At 39.0% G+C, this 26,167-nt stretch overlaps 1 protein-coding gene across 2 annotated transcripts in view; it reads right to left on the minus strand.

Annotated features, from left to right (window-relative positions):
* CTNNA2 (catenin alpha 2) overlaps window positions 1-26,167 on the minus strand; it is a 1,134,503-nt gene that overhangs the window by 787,915 nt on the left and 320,421 nt on the right. The gene's annotated exons all lie outside the window — the stretch shown is intronic.

Genomic DNA, 26,167 nt, shown 5'->3' on the forward strand with positions numbered 1-26,167 from the left:
GTGTATTAATGCATTAAGATATTGTGACGTAATCAATGAACATACAATTAATGTGAATCAGACTGCTTATGTTCAATATCAAAGAACTGTAAAACCTAATATACTCTTTTTTATTATTAAGTTTATTCATTAATTACATTGTGTTGTAATTTCATAGGAACTGGGATTCTCCCTACCCCTCCCCAAACCCTCCCCACATGGTGGGTTCCTCCACCTTGTTGCTTAACCATAGTTCAAGTTCATTTGAGATTCCCTCTTTGCAAGCATATGCCGAGCATAGAGTCCATCATCTTATAGTCCAGTCAAGTCCAACTACTTTTGGGGAGACCCTCTCTGCTCTGATGGCAGAGCCAGCAGAGTATCATCCCGATCAAATAAAAGCACTAACATACCATCAGCAACAATTGACATCATTATGGAATTAATTGACATAGTATTGAGCAGCCAACATGTTAAAAAATAAATGCGATTTCTTAACCACATTCTGTGACCCCCATTCACATTTCAATTTTAGTTTATATACGATATATGACATAACATCCATAATATAACATGTTATGCATAACATCATATCATCTTAAATTAAGGCAAACATGTGGTATCTAACCTTTTGGGATTGGCTCATTTCCCTTAGCATTATGGTTTCCAGTTGGGCCCATTTGGCCACAAAGAACTGCATTTTGTTTTTCTTAATAGCTGAGTAGTATTCCATGGAGTAGATGAACCATAGCTTTCTTATCCAATCCTCTGCTGATGGGCATTTTGGTTGTTTCCATGTTTTTGCAATTACTGATTGTGCTGCTATGAACATAGGAGTGCATGTTGAAACCTAATATACTCTTAAGACCCTAAGCTACTCAGAAATGGGGCGGGAGGGCAGAGAAGTCTTCCATCTCCTTAGAATGTGTGAGGAAGGCGTAAAGTATAATCTATCAGAAACATAACAGGTAATTCATAGACAACAAACTCGAATCATTAACAATAAACAATTAGCATTAAACAATAGTTAAAAAAGACAAAGACATATAGGGGGAACCAGGAGCGATCCTGACAACCTCTTAACAGGAGGTCATATGCACAGAGCGGGGGTGGGGGAGGACCCCAGAGTGGAGCAGGTGGACAGTCTCAACCCTGAAGAGTCGGATCCTCAGCAAGGACTATCAGTATGGGCACCAAGGACTACATCCCAACAGACAAGGAGAACACGGGGAATTGGAGTGCCTTCAGAGGCTGAGAATTCTGAGGTTCACCCAGCCCCATCTGGATCTACCACTTGGGATGGAAGAAGCCCAAATCCTTCCATGCAGGAACCAAGGTCATTGGAACAACAGCCGGGAGCCCTGAGGGATCTGCAGAAACAGAAGAACAGCAAACTTCCTTCTGGTCCTTACTTAGTTCCAACTTTGGATCCCCACCCTCGCTTGAAATGACCATCAGGATCGCTCCGGAGCCCGCCCCCCCCAAAAAAACATAGAATAGATAGAGAAATACAAGGAAAGCTTTGAACCAAACAGGAAACGATCAGCGTGGATCCACATATACCTTACTAGACAGGACACAAAGATTAGTTACCCCTCACTAGGGGATGGAGAATTTGTCTGCACACCCCTTCTAAAACTGTTCTGCACATCAACTGTTGACAAAGACCTGGTTAGATTTATAAGCCAGTTTAGATTATCCTAAAATCTGCCAAGTTCAGCAAAATTACGCATCAACACAATAAACTGCTAAATACTAAAATGAAAACAGACACGAGACAGCTGAATAGCACCCTATAGCCACTTTAGGATGTATAGCAGCCGGTTCTGTATACAAACAAAAATTGAAGGGTCAATGAAGTAGTCACAGGATGTGGTTAAGAACTTGCACTGTTATAACATATTGATTACCCAATAACATGTCAATTAATTCCATAATGCTGTAAATTGTTGTTGATGTTGTGCTGGGGCTTCTAATTGATCGGGATGATATTCTGCCAGCTCTGCCTTCCAACCAGAGATGGTCTACCTAAGAAACTGTTGAATTTATCTGGACAATAAGATGCTGGACTCTATGCTTGGTATATGTTTACAACGAAAGAATCTCGACTTAATTTGAACTGTAATACTGCAACAAGGTGGAGGAATCCACCATGGGGGGAGGGTATGGGGGAATCCCATAGCCTATGAAACTGTGTCACATAATGCAACATGATAAATAATTTTTTTAAAAGTATATGTAAATAATGCATCTTTCCTGTATTCCCAAATGCTGGGTAGGTTTCTGTGCACAAACATTGGGAACCACTCTCCAATCATCTTGTTTGCCTCTGAGTTTTTCTGGTCTCATGCATGCAAGCAAAGGAGCCCTATTGTATGCTTCTTACTATTTATTTCTTTTTAAGGAAAAGTGGGGGAAATGCTGTTAAAACACTTGAAAACTTCAGAGTATTTACCTAACAGAAAATATAGGTGTACAGTCCCTAGGCGGGCGTGTTTTTCACTACAAATGAATAAACTCAAATTGAGAGTATAATTTAATTTCCTTCCTAGATCTACCTATAGGGAAAATATAGTTACATAGTTCTGATTGATGTTAATATTCCACTGTGTATGACACCGTACGAAGGATTAATAAACTTCCATGAATTTTAAAAGGAAATACAAACAGCTGTTTAATCCTCACAACATATACACATTACAAAACTGAAGTGACTTGGCAGCAACTGCATTGAGATTCTGCCGGGAGGTATTAATAGCAAATATGAAAGCTGATTTGAACAGAGAAATTCATTCTCAACTAGTACTTTTTCTTCTCCAAAAGAAATCCAAATTTCTGGTTATGTAAGAAAAAACAAAGGACCTACAGACACTAATAATTTGTACCAAAGGACTGAAGCATTGCTGAGCAATAGCTTGGTTTAACAAGCAAAACTCTAAGAGACAGTAGGTGTCTAGAGTAGTTTAAGAAGTAGCATCAAAACACAGCAGAAAGGGAACAATGGCAGGGAAGGCTGGTCCAATCTATGCCCCATAGAGGCCACTGTCCTGTTTCATTGGCCAAAGGCTCTAATTTAGGTAGAACAAGAGTCCAGTTATGAACTCACCATGCATTTCCCATAAAAAGCATGTATTCAACTATATTTAATTCTAATGACAGACTGTGGGTTAAGTAATCTTTTATAGATTTGTTTGTTTTCTAAACAAAATTTCCAATGAAGAATTCTTTCAGGTAACAGGCCTGAGCGTGGGCCCAGCACTGTGGCCTAGCAGCTAAAGTTCTCGCCTTGAACGCACCGGGATCCCATACAGGCGCCAGTTCTAATTCCCGCAGCTCCACTTCCCATCCAGCTCTCTGGCTGTGGCCTGGGAAAGCAATTGAGGACAGCTCAAAGCCTATGGACTACGCACCCGTGTAGGAGACCAGGAAGAAGTTCCTGGCTCCTGGCTTCAGATCGGCATAGCACCGGCCGTTGTGCTCACCTGGGGAGTGAATCATTGGATGGAAGATCTTCCTCTCTGTCTCTCCTCCTCTCAGTACATTGACTTTCCAATAAAAAAATTTAAAAAAAATAATAAAAATAAATAAAAAATAACTAAATCTTAAAAAACAAAAGGCCTGATCTTGTGCACCTGTGTCACCAAAGCTCCATTAAAGTGCATCTTATTTAAATGTACAATCAAGGCTTTGGAAACAAGAGCTTACAAACCTGCTCAATGGGATCATTTATAGAATTCAGCCTAAGGCTTATTTTGCTTTATGTGGCGCACACAAAAATTACACTTGAGAATCCCAAACCTCCTACTTTTCAGCAATCAACAAATGCATCTAGAGATCATCTCAAACATAGCAACACTGTAAACACCTACTTTATCTATGTGAACCTTTTCCGTGTTCATCAATGTTACCCCCTCACTCTGGCTACCTTTAGCGTATTCTCCACTTCCTCTGCTAGGAAATAGCTAATGAGGTATAGGACTTATTCCAATTTCAAAATATCAGAAACAAAAGAGCAGCTATAATTTATGATGCAGGCACCTTTTTTATATCACTTTACATATGCGACCTCACAATTAAGTGGACATCATTTTCATTTCAAAGATAGAAAAAGTGATTATAGCTCAGCTTAGAAAAGTTTATTAACTGGTCCACAGTCACTGGGCAGTCAGATTCAACTATGGGACTAAAGCCTGCTAAGACTCAGAAGTCTATAATTCTAGTAACCTTTACTCAAGAGAAGCTTTAAGATAAGAGTTTACTAGTAGAAAAACAACACATAAGGGAAGAATGATAATGGAGTCCGAAATAGTAATTTTAAGTATTATTATTAGCTTTCCCTGACATAATGCTTTTCCTGTTTTATCACTACATCAACTCCATTTCTATGAAGCATTTTTGTGATAGTGCAAAAAATTAGCTAATTGATTAATTTTCTAAAGGCTAATGATCATATAGTAATGGAAAGATAATTTTAATTCAGAGAGTCTGGCCACAGAATTTGGGTTTTCTTCTACTTTTAAGATAACACACATGCCAAACAAAATGATTTAAGAGTTAAAAAAATTGGTTAAAAACCCAAAAAAGTATACATGTATAATTATTTTGTAGCTATATTTTTGAAAGCCAATCTTACAAATAAAATTTAAATGCTAAGATGATTTCCCCATGTATCATAAGAAATTGGGACAAAAATTACAAGAGGTGCATAAAGGAGGAAATTAAAATGAAGAATATCTTTATCTCCCAATGTGAAATAAAACATATGAGTACCTGAGCTTTTCCTGACTCATGGGTGTCTAGTTAATGACATAATGTGATCAATCCCAAATCATTTTTTCTCCATAATTAGACAACTTTAGGATTTTCCTTAGCCTGAAGGCAGCCAGCAGTGCAAGAGCAAGCAAAATGCCTAACTAATCTTTTAATCTGTAGAATGTAATGATTTCCACTGTGATGCCCCAGTTAATGTTTCTTCATTAGGATTAGTGACACAGTCAAAGGATGGTGGATTGTATACATAAAGATCACATGATGTTTTTCAAAAGCAAGTATATCTTATAGTAGAATGAGAAACTGATACTAGTCTAGAGATTAACCTGCTTTGGGTTTATTTTATCTACACATGGCTCTTCACTGTAGATGAAAAAAAGAAAAAAAACAATTATCTGACAGATTTTTGCTAGTCAATTTAAACTCTCACCTTAAAAATACAGCTGAATATCACTTAGTAGCTCTTTCTCATTGGAACTCAGGGTGCCTCTAACTCTTAGGCTTGCTAATGTTTACATATGGAAACTGTAATGTTTATATATGGAATAAAAGTAATAGTACTAAAAATAGTTAATGTTCCTCTAATGAGACATCAAAGAAATAAAAATTATCACTAAAATAAGGTCTTAGAACAAACTGTCTTTTGCCTCTAGGAACATATCAGTGAAGAACTTTTGAGCTTTTACACTTCTCAAGTACCAGTTCTGACATGTTCCCCTTTGGAGTACTGTGTCAGTTACCGAACCTTTCTAATTGTCATTAACAATTAATAAAATGGTAACTCTTGTCATTGGTGGATTTTAAATGTTAAATGAGAGACTGAGATGCACGAAAGTTCTCCAAAACAACTGGAAATTCATATAAAGCAGAGCAAAATTTCTATTAATGGGACAGAAACCATTGAGCCAATAAATAAGGCAAATTTGAAAAAGAATGCAAGCTAATTTTAAAGCAGCACTGGCATCTATTGGGTTATTTTTCATGTACCTTCAACCTGGTTATTAACAACCACACAAGGAATAGTAGAATGTCTAAACCTTCACAAGGAGTAACAAAAGTGTCCACACAACACAAAGTTTAAATTCTTAAGTTGTATCAATGAAGTGGAAAAGATATTTCCCCTTGCAAACAGAAATAATAAAGAAATTTAACAAATGCCTTGCTTCATTTATAATTAATCATGATAATGATCACAATAGGTCTGTCTTCATGTATTTGTAGAGTAAAATTTTATAGTGTCACAGAGCAGAAAAATATTTTTTTTAAAAGATTTATTTATTTTATTACACAGTCAGATATACAGAGAGGAGAGACAGAGAGGAAGATCTTCCCTCCGATGATTCACTCCCCAAGTGAGCCGCAACGGTCGGTGCTGCTCTGATACAAAGCCAGGCGCCAGGAACCTCTTCCAGGTCTCCCACTTGGGTACAGGATCCCAAAGCATTGGGCTGTCCTCGACTGCTTTCCCAGGCCACAAGCAGGGAGCTGGACGGGACGTGGAGCTGCCGGGATCAGAACCGGCGCCCATATGCGATCCCAGGGCATTCAAGGCGAGGACTTCAGCCACTAGGCCACGCTGCTGGGCCCCGAAAAATATTTTAAAACTGCATTTATTTATCTGAAAGTCAGAGTGGTAGACAGATCTCTATTTCTATCCCCACCTGCTTATCTCCATCTCTTATATCTTTATGTCTGTCTATTTCTTTTAAAGGCTGATCTTCCATCTGTTGGTTCACTCCCCCAGAAAACACAACCATGAGGATCTGCTGGGTCATGCCCAAGAGGTGAGAATTCCATGGCAGTCTCCAGCATGGTTCGTATAAACCCAAAAACCTGCTGCTGTTCCTGGTGTGTTAGCAAAAAGCTGGATTATAAGAAGGGGCACAACTTACTTCCAAGCACGGAAATATGGGATGTGGACACCCAGTAGTAAGTACTTTAAATCATCCCAAAGTGGGGGTTCCATGAAATTATTTTAACATATTCTCAAGTCAAAGATATTTTAAAGACCCTTTTAAATTAGAAATTTATTGATTTTTATTTGAAAGGCTCGTTTCTGTCAACTCCACACTCAAGAGCAAAATTGTCAAATTAGTAAAATCATGAGAATCAATATCTTTATGGGTCACTAACCAATATCTTATATAAAATTTGAATACTAGGCACCAGCACTGTGGTTTAACAAATTAAGCTGCTGCCTGCAACACCTGTATCCCACATAGGCACTGGTTTGAGTCCACACTGCTCCACTTCCAATCTAGCTCTCTGTGAAAGAGCCTGGGAAAGCTGTGGGAAGCAATGGGATTTGGTCCAAAGTGCACCAACTGCAGGCAATCCTCACACCCATGTGGGAGAACTGGATGAAGATCCTGGCTCTGTTTCTGCTTAGCCTAACCTTGGCCACGGCAGTCATTTGGGGAGTAAAGCAACAGAGGGAAAACTTCTCTTTGTCTCTCCCTCTCTGTAACTCTGCCTATCAAATAAGTGAATGTTTAAATACAATAAAATTGCAACAACTTCTAAAAACCCTACCAATTATCACCCTTTTATTCCTAATGCAGACTATTGCCTTAGCTTACAAAGTCACAGCAGCATGGAACACATTTTTACTAAAAGGACACTTCTCTCATTTTTGTCTCCAAATTCTTACTCTATGTCCCCTATTCATTGCCTCCTGCCCCATATTCTTCTTCCATGGTAGCACACTCTCTCTGAACTAAATTTCTTTGCATTACTCTGTGGTATGGGATGGCTACACAATTCTGTTTATTAAAAATAAAATGAAATCATTTAAGCCTTCTATAAATCTTCAACTTTCATTAAATCTTCAACACAAATAATAAACATTTTTCTATTATTTTAAAAGTAGTAATTCATGCACTGAGTGTAGTACAAGTGTGTCAAATGTAAATTTCACTTCTTTCGCTACTTTGGATAGTAGAAAGAGACCAATTCATATTGAATGTTTATGCCAGTATTATCACAACTTATTTTCATGATTAATCTTAATCACAAACATCTTAGACTATCAGTTTGCATAAAATTACTCCTTTTTGCTTAAAGCAATTTTCTAAAAATAAAAAAACCTCAGGTGTAAACTACAAAGGTGTGAACAGTAAAAGCACAGATCTTGTGGAAGAGCTGGGTTATTTCCCTGTAGACTGTAACTATTTATGAGCTTCATTTCCAAATATTGATTTCTAAAAAAAAAACTCTCAAAATTCTAACAATAAATTATGAAGTGAAAGTAGGTTTGGGGGCTTGCAGCAAGAATATAATGAAAGGAATGTAAAATAAAGAAAGTTTTCCCTTGACATCCCTCTACAATGTACTTTTAAAAATTATTAAGAATCCATCTTCAGGGGCTGACAACACGGCTCAGAGGCTCAGCTTCTGCCTGTGGCACCAGCCAGTTTATGACCCAGCTGTTCCACCTCTGATCCAAACCCTTCTGTATGGCCTGGGAAAGCAATGGAGGACGGCCCAGGTTCCCGGGTCTTTGCATGCATGTGGGAAACCCATAAGATGCTCCTGGCTCCTGATCAGCCTAGCTCCAGCCATTGTGGCTGTTTCAGAATAAACCTTCTCTCTGCAACTCTGCCTTTCAAATAAAAATAATTAAAAAAAGAATCCATCTCTATCCTACACTTCTTTGTCGCCATTGTTTGCTTCAGTGCATTAACAATGTTGTTATTGAATGGATGGAAGTTATTCTCCAAAGCATATGCCAACATCTTAACCCCCAACATCTATGAATATGATCTAATTTGGAAATTGATCTATGTATATATAATCAAATTTTGATGAGATCAAACTGAATCTGGTTGTTCTCTGATTCAACACAACTGAATTCTTCAAAGAAGAGACTAAAAATAGACATGTAAGGAGAAACCACTATCTGGCAGACGGATTGAAAATATAAGTTGAAGAAAACATACAGTGACACAAAAAACTAGACACTAGAAAGAAGCAATGAAGAATTTTCTCCCTACAGGTTTCAGAGATATGTGATTCTGAAAAAAAAAAAAGGTTGATTTTTTGGATATCCAGTCTGAAGAAATAGGATAGAATAAACGTATGTGATGCTAAGCCACCCAGTGTGTGCTATCCTGCCACAACCTTAGGAAACACAAATAATGGGTAATACATATATCAGTTTCTTGGAGAACAATGTTTCAATATACTCCACATCTCAGTCTCGGCTGTTAAATCCATGAAAAATCATGCAACTACTAAGATGCTCCACAAGAGTTTCTGAAGATGCCATTAAAATTAACACTCAGAGTACAATTCTAGTCACAAAGAACCAACCATACAGAATCTCAAACTTATCTAATGATGCCTGACATAAAAGTAGTCAGCGTGAATCATATTCAAAGTAATGAGCAGGGCCAGGAGGGCTGGGCATGCAAACGGTACCCCTCACTCCACCAGCCACTTCTGGACATCTATGGATAAGGCCACCATACGTACAGGTGAGGAATGAATCCCGAGGGACTCCCAATGACAGGACCACTGTACTTGCAGCTAAGTGAGGGGACTGAGACCTGGTAGTTTAGAGGGGAGAGACCAGAAGATCTGTGTGGGTCAGACCAATGCACCAACCCACACGGAAGTCCTGAGATGGCCTTGTTAGCACAAAACATTGCTGACCACCACACACCGGTCCACACGCAAGCTAGGGCTGGGGGCCTGTCTAGCAGGACTAGATACCAGTACCTGACTGAGAGTCAGAATATGGGGACAGGGCATATTAGACACAACCATGACACGATCAGCATGCTAGAGAACCAGATCTGGGAGTAGAGTATGTGGGGAACATGTGGACCCAACCCTGTGGAAATACAAGTCCTGCTGGTTAGATTAAGAGTTGGGGTGGAATGGACTGAGCTAGGTGTGACCAAGGAACCTGCCAACACTCACGGGTACTGGGGATGAGAACAGGCTGGGCAGGTCCAGGCTGCAGCACCTGCATGTGCATCCTAAAATAGAGTGTGGGGCGTGCTGAGTGACAGCATTCACCAGTTCATTCAAAGGCCAAGATAGAGTGGCAGACTATGCCAGTCAAGGGTCTAGCACCAACTGGCATGCATGAGATCTGCGTCTGGAGTAGGCCAAGTGGGGGAACATGGAAAACTCCCCTAGTGGTCATAGCTCCTGCTGGTGAGCATGTGCTTCAGGCTTGAGAGTAGGGCAGGCTGGGCAAAGTAGCTCCATGCATTGGTAAGTGTGTGGGTTGGTTTTGGAAGGGGGCAGACCTGGCAGGCCCAAGCAAACCTTAGCTCACCAGCAACTGCAGAAACCAGGCTGCAGCGCAAATCAGCCCTATCACACTATTAGGGCTGGCCCATGAGCCACAAAAGGGAGCAGACTTAGCATGGCAAGGGTCCAGCACTTATCAGTCAGAGTTGGGACTGGGGACAGTCCAGATCAGGCCAGGCTACAGCATCCAAAGGTAATGGCCAGGACAGGTGAGGGACTATGCCAAGCTGGGTCAGAGCAACCACTCGCACTTGCAAGATCTGTGACTGGGATCAGGCCAGGTTGGGGAGCAAAGGGGATGCCCTGGCTGGGTTGTGATTATCACTGATGAGTGCAATAGCCGGATGGTGGCTGTGATCTGGCCTGGACATGGCTGCAGTGTCCCTCAGCACAAATCAAGACTGAATGTGCCAGACTCCAGCACCCACTGGTGCTAGTGAGAACCAGGGTAGGTGTGGGACAGGCTAGGCTACATCTCTGCTCCTATGGAGTCAAGTGTGAGTTATGTCAGGGTATGGACCAGCTTGACTGGGATGTAACACCCAACAGCAAAAACCAGAATGGGGTAAAGACAGTCAGGAAAGGCCTCTGTTTCTGCTAGGACAGGAGATGGACTAAGTAGGGCTTGCCCATGGACCCACTGATGAGCACAAGATCTGGCATTGGGAGAAGTTCACATGGAGGAGCTTCAGGAACTCCTCTGTTGGGACACAGTCCCTTGCAGGTGAGCGCAAGAACAAAGAAAGCGCAAGAACAAAGAAAGGGAGCAGCTCAGACCAGGCCAGGTAATGGTACTCACCAGCACACATTTGGTTCAGGTTAGGGATGAACCAGGCAGGGCCATTTCATATCACCCACTGGTGAATCCAACCACCAGAATGAAGTGTGGGTCAGGCCAAATGGGGCTGCAGCACAAGCCAGTTCACATGAGGGTTAGGACTTGGGGCTGGCTGGACTGGGCTAGGCTGTAGTCCCCACCAGCATGAGCTGGAACTGGGCGTGGGCTGGGCCCAACCACTGGCAAATGGTGGGCCGTTGCAGACTGGGCCACAGCACCCAACCAACACACATGAGACCTGGGGTGGAAAGAGGGCAAACCCAGAAGGGGGGCTGCATAGAGCTCTCCTGCTGGACCACCACTCCCAATGGAGAGCATGAGAGCTGGGATGAGGACAGATCAGGCTGGGCAGGGATACAACACCTGTTGGCCTCATGTGAGCTGTATCAGGGGAAAGCCAGGCTGGGTAGACTGTTCCTGCTGGTTCAATGCATAAGCAATAGAGGGTATGGGTTGGTTGGACTTTGCCACAGCATTAGCTGGCAGATGCTGGCACAGGGAGAAAGTTCTGTCAAATTAAACTGTAGAACCACCTGGAAAGTACAAGATCCAGCAATGGGAGTGAGCCCAGTAGGAAAACAGTGGGTACCTCCCTCTTGGGTTGCCACTCTGACAGGTGAGCATGAGAACCATGACTCAGACAGGCATGAATAGGCAGAGTGGCACCCACTGGCACATGTGTGTGCTGAACAGTGGGGCTGGTAGGGAAGAACTAGGGTTCAATATCCATTAACATGTATTAAAGCTGAATGGGATGTAGGAAAGACTGGACCAGTATGCTGTACATACTGGCAAGCATGGGAACCAGGGTAGGGGGCAGGCCTGATGGGGATTATTGCGGGTCACTCAGACTAGGCTGCAGCTCCCAGTGGTTAAGTGAAGGCTGAATGTGTAATAGGCAGGACCGGGTTGGGCTACAACACCCATTGGTTTGTGTAGAAGACATGGCTAGAGACAGAACCAAACCAGCAATTGCTACCACCAGCATGGGTATAAGCTGACTGGGGTGACAGACTGTGCTGGACCCTGTGCTGGCAAACACATACAAGAACCAGGTCTGAGATCACCACAGGTGAGGTTTCTATGGGGATCCCCCCAACCAAATTGCTGGACTCAGATCCCCATCAATGAAGAGAATTGCAGGTCCCATGGTCTGACCGTGGAGTGCAAATATCAGAGATGGGCCTTCTCAGTGGCTTAGATGGAGCAGTGGACAACATAATCAAGTGCACATGGAAAATATGGCAGTCACTGGATTCTGCAGAGGACACCTAGTATCATAACAGAGGACAGGACAAATTGATCAACTACCCCAGCCAAGAATCAGCAGTGAATATCTGGCCAAACAGAGACTCTAAGGTGGAATATGTCAACCAGTGGATGTTGGAGAGACTTCATCGAGGTTGCAGTGCCGAGATCAGCAGTAATTCAGAATTCTTGAACTATCAAAACCTCTTGAGCAGGACCTCAGAGCATACCCCACATTGGAAACCCTCAGATGGCATAGGGTGGCTGTCTTCCATCCCAGGATATGGAGGTGGGTGGGAGGCTGGGTGTGGTGTCTCTCTTTATATTCCCTCTTCCCCCAGACACAGGAAGGAAAAAAGAGAATGTAAAAATAATGGGCTCACCTACCTTCCTGTAGCCCTTGACTGTTAGCATCCTAATCAACTATGTAAAAATCATAAAAAATAAAAAATAAAACTACCTCAAAGAAAGAAAAAAAAGTAATAAGCAAAAACTTAACCTCTCAGAGTACCAAGATGGAGAGATCTATTGACAAGATCTGATGCTCCGAAGATGAAGCCAATGAGCCTCAAATGGCTGTCAAACTCAGTTTGACAGGTCCTATCTGTACAAAATCCACCATTTCATTCAAGGCTGAGGCGTGAGCAAGAAAAAGCAGGAGTTGAAAGAAACAAGCAGCAGGAAATTCAGCCATCAACAATGGTAGCAATCAGAAACATTGATGGGCAGTCAGCCGTGGAGTCTGCAATGTGTGAGTTGATTATGAGAAAACAGAGTCAAGCATGAAGAGAGGGAGTTCTACAGCACAACAAAGCAAGGATTCGAGCAGCTTCCCTCTCCCTGAGACATAGAGAAATCATAGGTCAGCTCTGCTGCATTTGCAGGGAGATATTCAGGGAGCTATCTCCTAAACCCAATACAATGCTAGTTACCCATATGCACAAGTCAAGCTAAGGGGATATCAAATATCTGGTATGTGACAGCAACATGTAAATCTAGGAGTCACTTCTAGAAAGAAAGTCAGCAATGGATGAAAAGGCTAGTCATGTTCCTGCTTCTGTTAGTTAACTGATTTTATGTATGTATTTCATCACTATTCAAATATAAAATCACATTAAAACAGATTACATTAAAAATAGCTAAATATTGAAATAAGTGCATAAGTACATAAAAATAAGTATTGAAATCACTTATGAAAGGAATTTTTAAACTATTTTGTACAATTCCAGAAAAAGCCAAACATTAAAAATGTATTTATAATAGATGATGGGCTAGTGTAATGTTCATAAACTATCTTTAACATCCCTAGTGATTTTTAAAAATTTTGTCTGGTGATACTCTGAGTATCTGTTTTATGTCAGGTATTATGCTTGAGTGATGATAGCATTAACAGAACTTAAAAATACATTCATCGTCTAACACCCTAACATCTGGTAACTAGGAGACTCTTCATCAAGATTGGATTGAGGGGACACCTGGAATGACTGGTGAAATTAATAGCAAAGAATATCATATATGTTGTTGTCAATGGCACATGATTGCAAATATAGAAAGTATCAATCAGAAAGGGCAGTTTTCTTCAATATTTGAGTCATTATCCACAAAACATACATGATAACTCGTACTGGATGTCTACCTACATGAAACAACAAGAGATAAGGGCATACAGGCTAACTTGCTGGTTTTTGTCCTAGGAAAGCAAGGGCGACTACAAGAACACTTAACACCCATTAGGTTAGAGTAGGTACTGCTTAGATATGCAAACAAAACCCAAGTGTATTGATACTAGGTCATTTTTAAACTGACATCCCTGAGACATTAAGATGTTGAGATACAGGTAAATGCTAAAAAATGGATGATATTGGCCTTTAAAAAAAACAAAGAAGAGCTATAACCCTCAGAAACAAATTGACAAAAATAATGGAAAGGTTTTGTTTTTGGATGAAATTATAAAAGGCCTGGAGTATAAGAAGCAAAATAGAGGAATCAGCGGGGCGGAAAATCAGGCTAATCCTCCGTCTGTGGCACTGGAATCCCGTACGGGCGCCTGTTCCAGTCCCAGCTGCTCCACAGCTGATCCAGTTCTTGGCTAATGGCTGCAAAAGAGCACAGGATGGTCAGACTTTGGATCCCTGGAAGCACAAGGGAGACCCAGAAGAGGTTCTTGGCTCCCAGTGTCAGCCTCTCAAGTAAATTAATCTTTCTTAAATCATGAAAAATGGGAACCATGCCCTATCAATTATTAAGATTCAATAGTTTAAATGTGTAAAGAATTCCTAATCAGTTATAAATTTAATGCAATTACAACACCAGTCCCAACAGAGTTCTCCCCCAGAGAAAAATGATGTTAAAATTCTGATTGAGGAAAAGGGGCCAATACATAACAGCCAACATTATATCAGAGAATAAAAAGGAAAAGGACAGAACATTGCTCTGACAAATATCAGTTTTATTGCATAAGTTCTTGCATCTAAATCAAACTGATATATATTCAGAAACTGAATAGCAGAATAGGCTAGAAACCTCCAAAAAAGTACCACTTACACATGCAAATGTAAAACATGACAAGAGGGGAGAGATAGATGGAATGCTTGATTAATAGTGATAAATCTTGACCAGGGACATGTCAAATATTAAGATTAGATTTTAATTCACAAAACTAAAGACAACATAAAACTTTTAAATATTTAGAAAAATATTTGTGAGTAAATGTTTATGATGTTAGAGTAAGGAAGAATTTTGTAAACAGCACAGAAAATATGCTATCAAGACAAGGCTGATGCAACTAACTATGCTATTTAAGAATATAAAAATAAGAATATAAAAGGCATAAACAAAATGAAAATATTAATCATGAACTTGGACTATATGCTTGCAAAAATACATAAATATGCAAAATGTAGGCAAAGAAAATGAACAAAGTTAACTTAAATACCAATAAATATACAAAAGAATGGCAATTGAAAGAAAAAAATTAAAATAACAGTAACTTGCAAATGTGTACCAGGAAGATAAAACTTACAAATATTGATAACAAAATTTAGCAAGGATGTTCCAAACAGGAAAGGTATACATTGCTGGGAGGAATACAAATTGTTACAACTGGAACTGAGAATATTTTTCCTATAAATAAATATCTGATAAAGTTTAATTTATGAATTAGGCATATATAGAGACTAACAACAAATAATAAAATAGAACACTCTTATCAATATCACTACTCTTGTTCTTTGGGATCATGGTTAAGTAAAATAAAGGATACTTGAATGCAGGTATTGCCTTATTGCAACAGTTGAGTTGACAATCAAGTTGGCAACTAAGTGATTAACAGGGTGGGCAGCAAATACAATTTATGCAATTAATATCTCAGGCATGAGATTTTATCATGAAACTCAGAATGGCAAACAACTTAAAACTTAAAAATTATTTACACCTAGAATTTTCTGTTTTACATCATAGGATAATGCTGGGTCATGAATAACTGAAACTGAAGGTAAGGGGAACTACTGAATATTGACAAAATATATAGTAAAGATATTAGTAAAGAATTATAGATGCCCAATGAGTCATTAATTCTAATTTTAGTCCACATACAGGAGAAAAAGGACCAAGAAATGAAAAGAAATTACTATCACTGTGCCAGAAAAGCAAACCTCAGGGCAATTCTTACAACTTTTATGTACGAGATGTATTCTTCAATATTACCACTTTTAGGTATATATGTCTGCAAGACAATCAGTAGAGATGTGTACATGGAAATATTTACTGAAGCCCTGTTTCAGGCAAATACTGGAGATATTTCCAGAGTGAAAAGAAAAGAGTTAATTTGTGAATCTAGTGGAATAATATGTGGCAATTAGAAAAATATGAACTATTGTTATTTAATTAAGTTTGGAAAAATGAAATTTGGTAAATAAACCTCCAGTATAACTTTAACAGAAACCTTTTAAAATATTTCAAGTAATAATGTATAGTACTGATGAATGGGTACATATGTGACAAAGGAAAATTAAGCGCATTCTCAGGTAGAGGTTAAGAAGGGAAAATAGATGTCATTCCTCCAAGAATATCTGTAGTGCTTTATTGGTCCCTGAAGGGGTATATAGGATGCACCAATGTCAGCACCCTAGGATAAGAACCAGTATTCAAACTCATGTGTCTGATACAGAGTGCCAAATATTCAACCCACAATGAAGAACAAAAAATCAAACTGTAATAGCTAGAATGATACCCCCTACCCCAAGAGTTGTCTGGGATGATTACAGTCTCCCTTTATTTGAAAGACTGTTCTGTCTGGAAAAGAACGATTCCTGGAAATTATCGCAAGTATTATTTTCATTTAAATTCACCCTCTGATAAAATGGAGAAAAATCTTGAGAGCAATGCTTTTGATTGGATATGAATCCTGAAAAACACAACTAAAAAAAAAAAAAAAAGACAATTTGATGCTTCCCCCAGGGAACAAGGGCAGGAGTGGAGGTGAAAGTCAAGGCCCCAAGACAAACACCTGCTGTTTCATCTTTAGCCCAAGGTCAGTTTACCAGTCTCCTGCCATCCCACTTTCAACCACAGTATAAATTCTCGAGATCCCTGGAATCGGGCTTCAATCTTAAATTTAGAAATATGAAACTTGGTAAATGATATTTCCATATAAAACTGCTGATATAAATATTAACGAAATTTCAAGAAAACAGGATATTAGGGTTTTTGAGTAAATTCTCAAAATCTAATGCCAGAAGATTGTTGATGTAACTATATGCCCTAGAGCCTTTTTGCTTGTATTTAATGAACTCTGTTCATTTCAATGTACATTCTATGTTTACCAATCTGCCTTTCCTATTTCCTTACTGTTGGCTAATGTTCAAACCAGTTCCATTTCCTAAGAATAAAACAAGTGAAAAAGGGACAACTATAGTCCATAGGAACAGAAAATGAATACAACTACAATATATTTTTAAAATATAATAAGACAATGGTTGGTGGAGAAATGGCTGGGCATACTGTTGACAGGGTTATATTTGCTACTAGCACCCTTGAATAACCACCATGAGACCATGTGCAGGCACACTGGAAGCCTTCGACAAACGCTCATCCCATGCAATATTCATCCATTCAAAAATGCATCCACTGTGACTGAAAGAAGTCACAGACAGGGCTGCTTCTGTTTGTATGTGCACAAAGACAAAAGCTGATGTTCTGTCTCATCCAAGGTCTTTTTCAGCAAAACAAAGCTTGAAATAATCAGTGACTGAACTATCCACATCAAGACAATGGGCAGAAATTGCATGCTAGGCAACTGAGAAGTTAGGGATGGTAAACAAAAAGAAAAACCAAGCTGTGTCATGGTAAATGGTATAATATTTATAGGGAAAGTACATTTTTAGTTCATTTGCCAAAAGAAATAACTTTCTCAGCAGGAAGTTAAGGGAAAAGCATAGACAGCTCTGTTAATTTGCAAATCTGCCACTTAACCAGAACAGTAGATTAGTAACTGCTTTGTGAGAATCAGTAAGGCTTTGAACCAGTCAGAGCATTCACCACAGGGGATTAATCACGTATTGTTTCAGATAATAGTTATAGAACACGTTCAAAGTCCTCCAGGTAATGGAGGAGTACTTCCTTTCACGGTTTATTCCATGCTGAACCTGACCATAGGGGATGCAGGCCATCCATTTAGAAATTGTGCCAATTGGATAAATGAGATTGAAGTGGGGTGTATCACAGAGTACATGGCCACACTGAAAAGGTTAGCAGGGCAAGTAACTACAGGCATTTGATTACAGAGCCAAAAACTTGAGAAAAAGCAAATTCTTTAAGGAATGTGCAAACTACAATTTAATTTTATATGCCTAAGGAAAACTGGAATGCTCAAGTCTCAAAGAGAAAACAATAGAAACAAATGCAGGGACTAGTAATGATTGGCACGAAATTTGTTGCAATATATATATAAAGTATTCTAAAGTAAAGTAAGTAGGAAATAAAAGAAATGTTGGAAGGGAAATCTTTTCAAATTGAATGGTAGAAGATTGAAATGGCTGTGGTAACTATTTTTTTTTAATACTTATTTAAACACTGAGAACAAAAAAAATCCATCTAGTAAAATGATGGTGGGAATTGGAAGTGAGGTGTGAGGAAATAGCAGAATTACCAATTACCTTGGAGCAACCTTTATAAAGAAAAAGCTAGAGCATTACCAAAGTGAAGTTTATTACATTTTCCAATATGAGTTTAGAGCCAAATTGTATCAAGGCAAAATTGTAGGAAGGATTCAATGATCCATAACTTAGGCAAAGCATCACAGACAGGAAAAGAACAATGTTTTGTTTATCTAAACTCACTAAAAAACAGATTTCAGGAAGAATTCTGGGATACTGGAATTAAGGAACTGAATGATGCAAGTCCCTAAAACAGCAGCATTGTAAATAGGATCATGCTGGAGTTGATGCAAGGGAAGAGAAACTCAATGTAATTTGTAAAGAACTCTGCTAGACTTCACAGAGACAAAGAATACGTTCCTTCTCTCCGAATGACTTCACTATGTCTTAGTCCAATGACTAAAATCAGTTTAACTGATGTTGCAAAAATTTTACTGGGAGAAACTTGCTTTTTTTTTTTTTATAAGGAGAAGCAGAATCAATGTGATTTTTAAAATCTTAAAATAGCATCATTTACATATTTTAATGCTTTAAACATGTTGATACTTGTAACTCAATGAATATTTTCAAAACTTAAGAGTCTCTTTTTAATAATTCTATGCATTAGCAACTCTCAATGAGCATTTCAAAAAGTACCAAACTTATACACACATATTTTATTTATATAACAAGGACTGAATCTATGAGCACTGTGTTAATTTTCAAATGTAGTTATTACTGTGATCAATATTGAGAAACCTATATATTTAAAAGCAATACTGAATTCATATTTTTGATCAAGGTATATTTTTTATCTATACTTAAGTATCACTATCATGTGGTAATCCATATTGTGTCAAAAAATACACAGATTGAAACATTGTAGCCTGGTGGTAAGAAGCCTGCTTTGCACATAGAAGAGCTCTGGTTTAAGTTGCACCTCCTGACTTTGGCCTTCTGCGCTTGCAGATGAGGCCTGTACAACCAAGCAGGAAGCCTTCCTGGTTCCTCGTTGGCAAGCCCCAGTTTCAACTGTATTATTCGGGTAGTGAAACTGCCCTGCAAATGTGCCCTCCCCTTTTCTCCTTAACTTTTAAAGTACAGAGTTACAAGCAACTTGTCATGTAATAAATGCAAAACATGCAACCGGTATGTTTTGTTTATTGATAAAATGAAATCTGACAATTTGCTCAGGTTTATATCTATTAAAAAGGCAGAATTATTTATGGTTTTCAAAATAGTGCACAGAGAACAGGAAAACTGAGTGATGATGAGGGGTGGCAGTAGTCACGTTTCTAACTAAAACTCTTCAAAGAAAGTTAAGCCAGTCACCATTAATGTCTTTTACAATGATCATGAAATAATAACTTTAATACTTCATAGTAAACATATATTGTGTTATACCAAGCTTGATGTCCTAGCAGTTCCAGAATTGAAAAAAAAAAATCTTTGGAGACTCACAAGATAGCTCCATGGGAAGTGTCAGTACACGGTAATAGGAATGGGCATCGGATCAAATCTGGGCAGGTTGCATTTAATTTGCAGCTTCCACAAACACCAGCGCCATCCTTTTTATAGCCTGAATTTGTCATTTTGAATGGTGGCCTGGAGCTCTAGTTTCTGCTTCCTGCTTCTAGACCAGCTTGTCAAGGCACCTCAGGCAAGGAGCCATATCACTTTCATTATCTTCCTGGGGTAGATGGCAATGTCAAGTGCAGGTGAACGTTAAATAAATGCTCTTGGATGATGAGTGCCAAGACCACAACAGAGCAACACTGTGAAGCAAAGATTCCCTTTGGTAGACCCAGTATACTTGTTTAGTTGTGTTTCTGATTTTTCCAGTCTGTTGTATGCCTGCTTTTATGCATACTGGCCTAGGATTCCTCACCCACCCACCTATCTACTCTGCTTACTTCCACTGTAGAGCAGATGTTACTGTTCTGAGGTCATATACCCCTGAGGACTTAATTGTTCCTAGTTTGCTCCTTTCTAAATCAGCTCTGGGACTCACTGCACTTCCACTGAACTCCATAGTGGAAGTGGGAGATAAATAATGGTTCCTCTATCTCCTCCACAAGCCCAACACCAACAGCAGACAGAAGCTGATAATGCCAAGCAAATATACTCTCTGCTTTGTGGATTGTTGAAGGATGATTTTGAGATATGTTTTACACTGTAGCCCACAAGTTCCCAGTTACACACAGAATCTTTCTCTGGCACCTCACTCTTGCCTGTCTCCTGCTTCCCACCAGTGTTTTCTGAAATTGTCTCCTAAATAAGCTACTTGTGCTGGAATCTTACATTTAGGGTCAATTTCTGTTCACACTGGAACAGATTCCAATCAAATCCAGTGTTATTAAGCAACAGTATAAAGACCCTCATATCTTGGCATGCACTCAGACCAATATACATCTTCTCTAACTCTGAATAACCAGCATTTTAGGATGTTTTCCAAAGCAGAATACAAACTGCCCTTTGAAAAAAACACGTGAACAAGTGGGTGACTGTGAGACACATTAAGGGATCAGGAACATTCATAAGGACTAGTGATGTCCTTCTTTGTTCCTCCTTTGGAATTCTCTGAACATCTAAATTGCTTTCTGATCTCAACAGTCTTCATCTTCAAACAGAAACTGAGCCCTTTTAAAGAATTCACAAGAGAAGGAGGGGAGATCCTAAACATTTCACTGGAACATACCAATGAGTCAGCAAAAGAAAGACAACTGAAATGACCGGAAGCTTTGCCAAGTTCTTCAGTAACCTATGTCATGTGGGCTGTTTAAGGGGACATTTGAGCAATATAGCTCAATACAGGCCAGTGCTTCTCCATCTTCAATGTGTTACCAGACCTCCACAGAGAGCATGTAAAAACACTGGATTCTTGTTTTTACAGCTCTTGGATGGGGATGAGAATTTGCATTTCCAACCATTTCTGAGGTTGTATTTTTTTTTTTTTTTTATGAAGGCCAAGAACTGCCTGGCAATCAGAGCTGTGTACAATCCTCTTTTAGAAATTGTGAAAGTTTCTTTTTTAAAGATTTACTTATTTATTTTATTTTAAAGGCAGAAATACAGAGAGAAGCATAGAAAGAGAGAGATCTTCCATCTACTGGCTCACTCGCCAAATGGCCGCAACAATCGGAGCTAAGCGTGGTGGTTCATCAGGCTGTGTGCAACTTTCACCCTCTCCTTCCAAAAACTGCAGTTTAAGTACAACAAACTGCTGCCTTTGAACGCTCAGTCCACACGCAGACACTTTTCTTTCCAAGATTCTACTTCCTTTTGCTTATCTGGCTACTTGAAAGGCTCTGTCACTAATCTACAATTACACCTTAATGGAGTCTTTATAGTGTTCTATCCTTCCTGCTAAGCCCATCTTCTCCTTTTAGATCTCACGCTGCATGGTCAAAGTAAACTCTACATTCAATCAGTGAAGAAGGTAATTTTCTGTCAGGCAATGAATATGGCAGGTGCGGCCCCCACCCTTAATTGTGTTTGTATTACTTTACATTGCTCTAGCTTACAAATGAGCAGAAATAAAAATTCCATAATAATCATAATGTCTTTTTCTCAAAAATTGCACTTTTGATTTAGTTGACCAAATGTCGAAAATGTTGTCTTTTATACAGAAATGAGAACTCAGAAATAAGAGACCTTGGGGTTATTTTAATATAAGACTTTGAAGGGAAAATTACTGAACACAAATATCTTTAATAAAAAGAATTGATGGATATTGTTATTTCCGACTTATAGCTCCCTTTAATGCCACATCAGTTATTGCTTATTTTATATATATATATAAATCCAAAAAGTAGTTATTAAGGAAGAGAACGAAAAAGAAATAGGCAAATGGACATTTATTTATTTTTTTTTTGAAGGGACTTTTTTTTTAAAGATTTATTCATTTTATTACAGCCAGATATACACAGAGGAGGAGAGACAGAGAGGAAGATCTTCCGTCCAATGTTTCACTCCCCAAGTGAGCCGCAACGGACTGGTGCTTTGCCGATCCGATGCCGGGAACCTGGAACCTCTTCCAGGTCTCCCACGCGGGTGCAGGGTCCCAATGCATTGGGCCGTCCTCGACTGCTTTCCCAGGCCACAAGCAGGAAGCTGGATGGGAAGTGGAGCTGCCGGGATCAGAACCGGCACCCATATGGGATCCCGGGGCTTTCAAGGTGAGGACTTTAGCCGCTAGGCCATGCCGCCGGGCCCTGGACATTTATTTTTAATACTCAAGAACATAGTAACCCTTTGGTCATACCAGATACAAATTACAGAAATACAACTTAGTTTCCAGAAATAAAACAATGGACCCAAACAAACTACCTTTAATCAAGGTTTAGTTATTCCCATTGGCACATACCAAGCAATTTATCTGATGTGACCTCATGCCACATGATGATCACCGTAACTCATTCTATAATCCTTTTTACTCCTTTGCTTTCTGTTATGAAGTACTGTTAATCTCGTTTAAGATAAGGAAGTATGTTTTTTCAGAAAATTACAATATTCCCAAGGGTAGAGAACAGCACTTCCACCTTTTAGGTAAATCATCAGAGGTGTTCCTGTTTATAGGAGTGCTTATTTAAGCATCTGTGTTACAGCTCTCTTCAAGTGCACAGTGCCATTATCCACTGGGCACACTACTTGGTCATCACCATATGCAATTTCACTGCTTCTTGACAAAATGCTTTCTAGCTTGCATTTTGCTATCAAAGAAATGCCTTCCCACTTTCCTAAGCCTACTAATATCCTGGATGACCCCTTGATGGCTCTTATCTGTGAGCCAACCACATCTTGCCCAACTTGGCACTTGTATTCAGCAAAATACCCTGACTGCATATTTGCTTTTTTAAAATAACAATTTACTTGTTATGTGAGTTAATGGATTTTGGTTAAACATTTTGAAGCCATCAGAGCTTTCAACTTAATATTCTTCCATGCTCAAAAATGATACCGTTTCCTTGCAAAATGCCATACGGCTTTATGCCATTAACTTTAATAAAGTGAACAGTGTCTCTGAAGCCAATTTAATGTTTCCTCATAGTCTTCCTGAGTCTGGATATGATATGATTATCTCCTTTCATTGAATTATGTCACTCTTTAAGCTGAACTAAATCTCATCCCAGGGAGCCTCTATTCGCTTTGCTTGATGATTGTGTTTGGAGCTGATCATACTGATGAACTATGAAAGAAGCCTGCATAAACAGCCTTACTGAAAAGAATGATGGAAGTTGAAGGCAACTGAAGAAGCTGGCATTTTTTTCTGGAAATCTTTCATATGAGCAATCTATATTTCACACACATGGAAGCACACAGAGCAAACGTCATCTATTACTTGGCATTATGACTTGTGACATTCTCAGCTCTACTCTTTGATGGATTCCAGAGGCACTCAGATTAAAAAAAAAATTAAAGGCAGAGTTAAAGAGAGAGGAAGGCAGAGAGAAAGAGAGAGATATTGGCAATCTGCTCATTCTCTAAATGGCTTCAATGACTAGGACTGGGCCAGACTAAACACAGAAGCCTGGAACTTCACTCTGGTCTCCCACATGCACTTAGGCCATTTTTTACTGCTTTTACAGGTGCATTAGGATTGAAGTCGACGTTTCAGGGTTTGAATAAATAGTCTAATATAGGATGCTGCTGTTTCAAGCCATGGTGTCACATGCAATGTCATGATACCATCCCATGTAAATTGTCACTTGTACAATGTGAATGTTTTGATTACTGCACTTTTTCTTTTTACTATGTATTTGCCTACTACTTTCTATAACTTATTATGTATTGCCTAATATTCACATTAATATGCAGATTAGCATATTAAGATCTAATTATTTTATTTGCTAACATATTTGCCATTTTGTATTTACAATATAGTTCATAACAACTTTTTTCATACTTTAAATAAGTGAGTCCAAGAACTCCTCACAATATGCAGAATAACAATAACATATGTAGGTTTTCCACCATAGTATACTATTATTATCAGGTAGTAAATAGCAATGCTACATTGCATAATGATGCACTTTTAATTATAACTGGGTAATAAAATAATTGCCCTTACTCCAGAGTAGTTAGAAATGGAGTATTTGAGTTTCTTTTCTAAATGCTACAGATACTCAGGGCCTTGTTCCAAGTTTCTCCATTTCTATTTTCCTTCTCTTTCCCAATATTCTTTTCTCAGAAAAGCTTCACTATATCTTTAAATACCATGCAAATCTCTGATTTTACATCTGCAGTCTCTACCTTATTTCTTATTTTAAAAATTCATAATCAAAATTTTATTGGTGCTGAGAATCAGTACACAGGCATAATAATTTGTATAGAATTCTTAATATGCACACTGACAATCTAAAAAGTCATGGATTATAATTCTTTTTTGAAGTCATCCCAGTGACTTTCCAGCTGTAAATTTGGAGACAACTCTTTCTTAGAGAATACAAAGGGTTGGAGTTGTATCACATGGGTTAAGCTATCACCTGCAATACTTGCACTCCACATGACACAGCTGGTCCACTTATGCAGCTTCCTTCTGGTGCCTCTGGAACGGCAGAAGAGGATGGCTGAGGCTACCATGTGCAAGACTTATATGGAGCTTCTGGCTTTTGGTTCTGGCTTGACCCAACACTGACCCATGAGGCCATTTAGGGAGTAACTTAGCAAATGGAGGATCTCTACTTTTCTCATCCCCCATTCTATGTAATTGTGCCTTTCAAAAAAATATGAACAAATATATATTTTAAATGAGGATATCAGGTACCAGCATCTTCAAATGCTCCTGCTACATAAATCTCACTAATTCACAATGTAATATCTTATTCACAACATAGTAAACTTATAAATATTTCATGGGACATTAGCAAAATTAATACCACAGCCAAGGATGTTACAGAGTAAATACACTTCTGATAGAGTAACAAGGAATAGTTTCCTATAGGAAACAAACAGATTCAATGCACAATCATTACTCCAAATAGTCACTGCATTGTAGGAGATGAAGGACTACTCCTTATTCTCATTGAATGTTAAACTGACACGCATGACACTGAAAGCCTCCCTTAATTCAATATTTTATGGTTTTCTGACTATACCAAAAATACCCAAAAAATACACAAATGATTTCACCTCTTAAAAATCATTTTCACTTAAAAATCATTCTTAAATTTTTTCAAAACTGAAAAACTTGCATTTACGAAGTAGAAAAAACAGTATTTTGCATTTTACAAGAAGGGAGTCGGGGTAACTGATAACCTATGTTGTACTATTAGTCAGCCAGGCTTCCCTCTTGTTAGCTTCATCGGGGCCAAATTCTCCTTATTGGTAGTTTCTCCATTTTCTGCAGGTCAGTTTTTACTTTCTTGGCGAGCCCCTCTGTCTGCCTTCCCTCAGTTCCTCTTTTACCTTGCATTTTCCCATTTTTGTCCAACAAGTTAACCTCCTATGGCTGTCTATTTGGGATTATGTCTACCTCGGCAGGAGCAGGTTTCACCAGGTTCCTTGCTTATCTCCTTCCTTGGGGGCTCTTCCTTCACAACCTGCTTTTCCTTGTTAACTTTTCTCTTGAGAATGCTGCCTGCAAATAGGATGCCTGTGTGTCGTGTCAAGAACCTTTGCCAAGTGGGGCTGTCTGGCCATTGCGGCTTCTCCTGTCACCTGAGCTGCTGGGACCCACTCTACCTTGTTTCTGAATTCTACAGTCATATTTCCAACGATATCTATATCTTCCTTTTGGTGTCATACAGCCAGATTAATCTTAATCTCAAACTAAGTTCTCCATTCTGTCCTCTCCTCTCATGCTCAAACTTATTCCTTATCTGTTACTCCGTTTTAGTATGACATCAATACCTGCATTGGTTGCTCAAGTCCAGTAATTATGAGTAATTTCTATTTTTTTCTTTCCCCTCTCTACTACCATGTATCATGGACCTCT

The sequence above is a fragment of the Ochotona princeps genome, chromosome 8 (genome assembly GCF_030435755.1).
Source record: "Ochotona princeps isolate mOchPri1 chromosome 8, mOchPri1.hap1, whole genome shotgun sequence".
In the NCBI taxonomy this organism is placed as follows: Eukaryota; Metazoa; Chordata; class Mammalia; order Lagomorpha; family Ochotonidae; genus Ochotona; species Ochotona princeps.